This window comes from Hyaena hyaena, unplaced genomic scaffold (genome assembly GCF_003009895.1).
Source record: "Hyaena hyaena isolate Hyena2069 unplaced genomic scaffold, ASM300989v1 scaffold_873, whole genome shotgun sequence".
Classification (NCBI taxonomy): Eukaryota; Metazoa; Chordata; class Mammalia; order Carnivora; family Hyaenidae; genus Hyaena; species Hyaena hyaena.
Window position 1 is genome coordinate 685,279 of NW_024081503.1, and position 7,642 is coordinate 692,920.

General features: G+C 36.6%; 1 pseudogene; it reads right to left on the reverse strand.

Moving 5' to 3' along the window:
- Positions 1–309: 309 nt before the first annotated feature.
- LOC120222385 lies at positions 310–1,137 on the reverse strand (annotated as a pseudogene).
- Positions 1,138–7,642: the final 6,505 nt, after the last annotated feature.

Genomic DNA, 7,642 nt, shown 5'->3' on the forward strand with positions numbered 1-7,642 from the left:
TATCAGACATGGTAGGGAAAATTCTCACACTGTATTATAAAAAGGATAGCCAGATATCAGCTATTACAGAAATGAAAAAATGAAAAATTTTAACCAACTCTTTAAACTACTTTCTTAATTTTTTTAAAAATTTATTTTTGATTGAGAGACAAAATGTGAGCATGAGAGAGACAGAGAGAGAGGGAGACACAGAATCCAAAGCAGGCTCCAGGCTCTGAGTTGTTAGCACAAAGCTCAATGCGGGGCTTGAACTCACTGACTGTAAGATCATGACCTGAGCCAAAGTCGAATGGTTAATAAACTATTTTCTTAAAGAGACTTCTTCCACTGCCAGAGATATTGAATAACCCCCAGGTCAGTCATTCAGAAACAATTCTTTACATAATTGATAAACTTGGCTTCCATTTTGGGAGGCGAACCACCTTTTTCTATACTTAACATTTTTACTTTAATGTCCTCTACAGAACTAGTTCCTATGGGTATTTTGGAAGCTTTTTACTGTTTTTTTGTTTTTGTTTTTTGTAGGACATGTGACCTTTTGATTTTGGTGTTAATGGTTTTGAGTCTTTTTCATTCTGGTTTTTATTTTTGGCTGGAATATTTTGTATAGATTTTTTTCTTTTTACTGAAGGTCTTTCTTCAGCTTCCTTATCATTATCACATACCTCATCACCATCTTCTTCATCATCATTTTCATCAGCAATAAATTTTGTCTTTCCTGTGAAAATGTGCTACCACTTCCAAGATTAAAACGCTTTCCAGATATACTAAGGAGTTTTCCATCCTCTTCCTCTGTATTGTCTAACTCTGAATCTTCCCCAAAAGCTACTAAATATTGTCCACCACTACACACAGGCCCTGAACAACAAGTCAATTGTAAGACCACAATGGTATTATTTCAAGGTCCCTAAGGGAAACTTTGGCTGTACAGACATTTTCAAAATTTCCATTGCCTTTGCTTCATCAATGTGCAATCCATCCTTTGCACCAACTCCTAAATTATTCTTAAAGATAACTTGCATTCGTTTTCATCATTATCCACCTTAAGATGGTAATCTTTGTCAAATTTTAGTTGAAGCTGAAAAGATAGATCTGGCACCTAAAAGGGCTCATGTCCATGTCCATCAAATCTTCCATGGGATGGTAACACACAAGTAGGAGGGAAGAAGGCAGACGGAGATAAATTTCAGGAAAGAATCACACCAGGGAAAGCAAGTGCTCTATGCTCTAAATGTCTCTTGTATGACTAAATAAAATGCAGTCATATGGGTACAACCATAATTATTTTTGTTGAAGTGATAATGTTTGAAAGGGGGTAGAATGAAGTGAGAAATAAAATCATCTGGCTATTTGATGGAAAAGAGTTCCAGACAGATGGGACAGCAAGTGCAAAGTAAAGTCTCGAGGCAGTTGCTTGGCATGCTCAACAAGTACAAAGGAGTCATGAAGTTTGGAGGAATCTAATGGGTAAGGAGATCTGGTAGGGATTAAATAAAGCAGTATGGACCCAGGTCTTATAAATCAAGTGGTTCTTGAATTTTACTTTGAGTTTATAGGGAAGTAACTGAATTATTTTGATCATAAAAATGATATGATTAGATACATATTTTAACAGGGTTTCTCTAGTTGCTTTATGGAGAGTACCTTTTGACGTGGAGGATCAAAAATTCAGGAAAAAACAGTGTGAGGCTATTCCAGAATTCAGTCAAGAGAATATGGTGGCTCAGAGAAGAATGATAGTGGTTTAAGTGGTAAGATATAGATGGTTTGATTATTGAGGATATATTCTGAAGGTAGGGCCAATATGACTTCCTGATGGATTGTATATCATATATAAGAGAAGAAGTTAAGGCTTACTGAAGCCCTTGTTTGACTTATTTGTAATATATGTATGTAATAATATATGTAATATATTCTGATTTCCAAATTATCTATAATAAATAAAACCTCAATGGATGTCTTGTGAATAATTGTCTGCCTTTCTTAAACATGTTTTCTTTCTTTAGAATATTTTCCTAGAGGAGGAATTACCTGTTATTGAGGAATTTTTAAGATATCATTTTATTTTTTAATGCTTTATTTATTTCTGAGAGAGTGAGAGACAGCATGAGGAGGGGAGGGTCAGAGAGAGGGAGACACAGAATCTGAAACAGGCTCCAGGCTCTGAGCTAGCTGTCAGCACAGAGCCAGAGTTGGGACTTGAACACATGAACCATAAGATCATGACATGAGCCAAAGTCAGATGCTTAACCGACTGAGCCACCCAGGCGCCCGTAAGATATCATTCTAAACTCATTGGCATACAATTGCTTTTGTGAAAGCATTTCTTTTTTATTTTAATCTTTTTAACATTTATTTATTTTTGAGAGACAGAGAGACAGAGTGAATGGGGCAGGGGCAGAGAGAGAGGGAGACACAGAATCCAAAGCAGACTCTAGGCTTTGAACTGTCAGCACAGAGTCCAATGCAGCGCTCAAACTTAGGAACTGTGAGATCATAACATGAGCCGAAGTCAGATGCTTAACGACTTAACCTCTTCTTTTCATATCATGTGTAATTTTATTTTTATGTCCTCAGTCCATTTATGTAAAATAATGTTTAAACACTTCCAAATAGTTAAGTTATTTTATAAATTTTTATTAACAAATTTTACTACAAATTCACAGGTGTGGTTATATAGTTTCATAGGATGTTTCTTGTGTCATATTATATTATGCAAAAAGCCTGTTAGCCATAGGAGATCTAAGTCCAATTAATATATATGAACTTTAAATCTCCAACAGACATCCACTATTGTTTCAGGTTCATAAGTTAATGACTAGAAGAGACACAATAGGAACATGAATCCAATTAATTTTAACTCAGATCTATCATCTCCAGGAAAATTTTTCTGTTATTCATGTTATTTATGAGAAGTCTTCCTATACTTACTAGAAAAAATTCTTATGTTCTCTCTTCTAAGCTCATTATTTCCTGGGTCTCCATCTTGGATTCATTTTGACTTTAACATATGGAGAAAGGGCATAGAGGAATGGGAAGTGATTCTTCCAAACAAATATAAACCTCTTCCCAATTGAAAGCAGGCAGGCAGGCAAGAGGGAAGGAAGGAAGGAAGGAAGGAAGGAAGGAAGGAAGGAAGGAAGGAAGGAAGGAAGGAAGATAAAAGAAAGAAAGAAAGAGAGAGAGAGAGAAAGAAAGAGAGAGAGAAAGAGAAAGAAATTTCCTTTACTACAGAACTGAGTAAGATCAAAGAGGAAAGAAGGCAAAGCCAACCAAAGAGATGAAACAAAACAGAAACAAGGAAAATTGTGATATAAGAGTTCTGCATTTTCCAGTGATTACATCACCCAGGGCCATTGCCCAGTAGTTTATTCTCGATCTGAGTCAGAAGTCCCATTCACAAGAATGACATGTCCTCGTTGGTGATCATGGAGGACAGAAACGGTTGAACTTCTTCTATATGTTTTATTGTAATAGGAATACTACTTCAAATTAAATTCTTTTCCTCTTTCTTGCTAAGTGTCTACTTCACAGAGTGGCATTTCTCCATATTATTCTGAGAGGGCAGTATCTGCTAACTTAACAATACCACTGCAAAGACTGCCAGGTGGTTTTATCTGTGAACACTCAAAATGAACACATTTTGGAAAGTACTCGCTTGTTGAACATTTCCACTCAGGGAGGAACAACTACTATATGAGCTTATCCTATTAGAGTGTTACTTTTGGGATGAAGCCCAAGAGTAGTGAGTTTCTGTTTTCTGTTCCTACCAGTGCTGGGAGGAGGCTGTCGCTTTGGCTTGCTACGTGTGGAAGACATCACTCCTTGAGGAAACCCTGCTGCTATGTTGGATTTCTGCTTTATGTGTCCACTGACTCCCTGGGTTATTACATGATCTTCTCCACTTACAGTGAAAGGATAACTAATTATGCCTGCAAGACTAGTGAAAGGATTTCCAGAACAGATGGTATTTGAGTTGGCTATTTACAGGATGAATTGCAACCTGCTTTACAGTGGAGGGCAAAAGAAGGATATTTTAGGTTATAGAAAAACATCTGGAAAGTCTGGATACAATACTGGATATTTTTCATATTCAAAACCAAATATGCAATGGCGTCTCTGGAATTCTGAGTTTATATGCTATGTCAGATAGTTTTTAGTAAGATGGGGCCAAACAAGTTTACATGATTAGATTTAGGATGATAACTATGGTACCTACTCATTGAATTTATCACAATGCCTTCTGCTAACTTCCACATGTGTCCCCAGAATTAAGAGAATTCACTCAGACTGATCACAGTACTAAGCTCAATAGAAATTGTGTTTTAGAAGTAGTTTTAGCTCTTTCTTTAAAGATGGTTGAGTCTCAAAATGATTCAGCAATAATCAGTAAACTTCCTGAATATTCCAGCTCAGTACCCTCTCACACTCCAGGACCTGATTCTTAGCCAGATGACTTGGATTTCTTTCAAACTTTATGCTTCTGAGTCTTATTTTGGAAGATTCTTTCATGAAGTTGTGTATGAAAATCTCACCAATTCTTTCTTGCATTCTGTAATACTCAGGAGCCAGTACATTTGTTTGTTTCTGTAAAGGGCCAGATACTAAACATTTTAGATTTTGTGGGCTAATATGGTCTCTGTCACAACTAGTAAACTCTACCACTGTAGTGTAAAAGCAGCCATTGCCAATAAGAAAAAAAAATGAGCCTGACTGTGTCCAAATAAAACTTTATTTATAAAAACAAGAAATGAGCTAGATTTGGCCAAAAGCTATAATTTTTTATTCCTGGTCTAGGACTTCCTTACCTTGAATCTCAAAGCCTGCTTGAACTCAACTGAGTTTATTGCACTTGATTTCTTGGACTAGATCCTTATATGTTGATTTTATCCTTGGAACAATTACTTGGCTTCCACTCTATTATGATCACACACCAAAAAATTCCTTTTTGTCATTCTTATACCACAACATCATAGCTAATTTTGCTCCCTAAATTTTGTGCAGTTAACCCTAATTACTATGTGACACTGAGAACAGTTAGTATTACAGGAGCTCAGGAAACTGATTATGAAGGCCAAGAGAATTAAAGGTGATGATAATTTTGACAGATAATAATATTATCTAATACCTATAAATGTGTACCATGTGTCAGACACTAACTGTTTACATATAAAAACTCATTTTATCCTCATAATAATCCTATGAGTTACTATCCTCTCTACTTAACAAAAGAGGGAAGTGAAACAGATAAGTAACCTGTCCAAGACCAAACAGCTGGTAAGAGGTGCAGCCAGCATACAAACCCAGGCAGTTCAGCTCCAGAACCAACATTCTTAACCACTACACTTTCCTGAGAGGTGCTGCAGAATGAGAGAATTCTGAGAGGGAATGATCAACATTCAGCAACCAGTTAGATGCAGTGAGAGTGGCAGAAGAAACTGAGGATAAATTGCAAATCATTTAGGGGCACCTGGGTGGCTCAGTCATTTAAGTGTCCGACACTTGATCTTGACTCAGATCATGATCTCGTGAGATCAAGTTTGGCCCCATGTGGGACTCTGTGCTGACAGTGTGGAACCTGCTTGGGATTCTCTCTCCCCTATCTCTCTGCCTCCCCCCCCACCCACCTCTCTCTCTCTCTCTCTCAAAATAAATAAGTAAACTTTAAAAAAAATTGAAAAGCATTTCATTGGGAGATTAGAGAATACAGGAAAATGTTTGTTCACTATGTTAATTTTCAATTAGTTTGTAAACAGTTTTCTACCAGTTTCAAGGTGGGTTCCTCATAGAAGAAAGTAATTATTTACACTTTCTTAGAAGGTTTCTAGCAGAAAATACAGTCTTACAATCATTTTAGTCTATCAGTGCTTTCTTAAAACATATGTACATAAGAATCATCTAACAATTTTATTGATAAGCAGATTGTGATTCAATAAATCAAGGGTAGGGCCTGAAGTTCTACATTTTTAACAAACTTTCAGGCTGGATTCACAGGTGTCTCCCTATGCAGTCGCACACAGTCACTTGATTTAATACTCTGCTGTCAGCATACTAGCATTTAGTCATTTATGAACAAAAGGCCTGCATTGCAGTTTTGATCTGGGCCTCACAATCTATTTAGCACGTCCTGCTCCCACCGACTGCTGCCACTGCTGGTCTGTAGACCACACTTTGAGTTGAAAGGGTCTAGTACAGAGGCTTGTAAACCATGGTTCACTGGGCAAATTCACCAACAGCTTGTTTTTGCAAATAACGTTTTTTTGCAACATAGTCACACTACTTGTTTATATATTATGCATGGCTGTTTTTGTGCTGTAACATGAGTTGAGTACCTGTGGCTAACAGAGATGACATGGCCATCAAAACCTAAAATATTGACTCCCTGGTCCTTCATAGAAAACAGATATTCCATCAGTGCTCTAGTAGACAATATTAGAGCCCATGGGATCAGAGATAGCATGTTAAGCAAATAGTTTCCCAGTACTTAGTAAAGTATTACCTTACAGTTTTGATATTTTTAAAATGTTTATTTACTTTTAAGAGAGACAGACAGACAGAGCACAAGCAGGGGAGGGGCAGAGAGAGACAGAGACACAGAATCTGAAGCAGGTTCCAAGCTCTGAGCTGTCAGCACAGAGCCTAACTCTGGGCTCGAACTCATGAACCATGATATGACCTGAGCAAAAGTCAGATGCTTAACCAACTGCCCTGGGATTTTTTTTAAACAAAGTATTTTTAATATACGTTACTCAGTTTCTCTCCTGGCATCCCTCTGAGGTAGATGTTATATTCTTAATTGAATCTATTGAAAACTGTTCAGACGTCTAACATACTTGTCCCAGTTCATGTAATAATCATCTTTTAAAGATACTAGGATGTTTCCACTTTTTTACACCTCATTCACATACTTTATTCCTCTCCAATGGTCTGCTTAGAAAAAAAAATTTCCTAAGCTGAGGCTGTAGCTACTTCTGGTCTATCCCCAATGACATCATTTTTGTAAGTAATTCAGAGGTTATCAAACTTCTTTCCTAACATCCAAGAGGCTCGCAAAGATACCTCAGAGACCACTGAAAAGGAGCAAGGTACAGAGGGTAAACAAACATGTCCAGGATACTTTACTGGAATTGTGTTACACTTAGTCTGAAGGAATATTTCCACTTAAATTATTTTTAAACACGGTTTTAACAATTATTATTTTCTTTGTTTTGTAGCTTAAACCATTCTAAATTCCCTGGAAACATCTGCTTTTCTTCCCTTTCTCCTCATCCCTCAAACAATGTAACACAGCACTGTATTATAAATTGGTACACCATTATCTTTAACAAAGTTGATTATCTGCGAATTATGTTGCTCAGCATGACTACATTAAAGCATTATGCAAATTGAGTCTATTATTTCCTCCTTTTTGTATATGAAGGGAGGATTGTTTAGGTAGGAGTAATAGTGAAAATTGATTAGACATTATATCTTATTATGCCACAACAATAATTAAGACAATGGTTGAAATTTTCACAGATATATGACAGAAAGGCATATTTAAGAAATGATGTTGGAACTCTCAAATAAAAAAAATATGAACATTAGTAGCATTAACGCTTTTAGCCAGGAATAACAGGAGACTAAATATGACTGTGGGGAG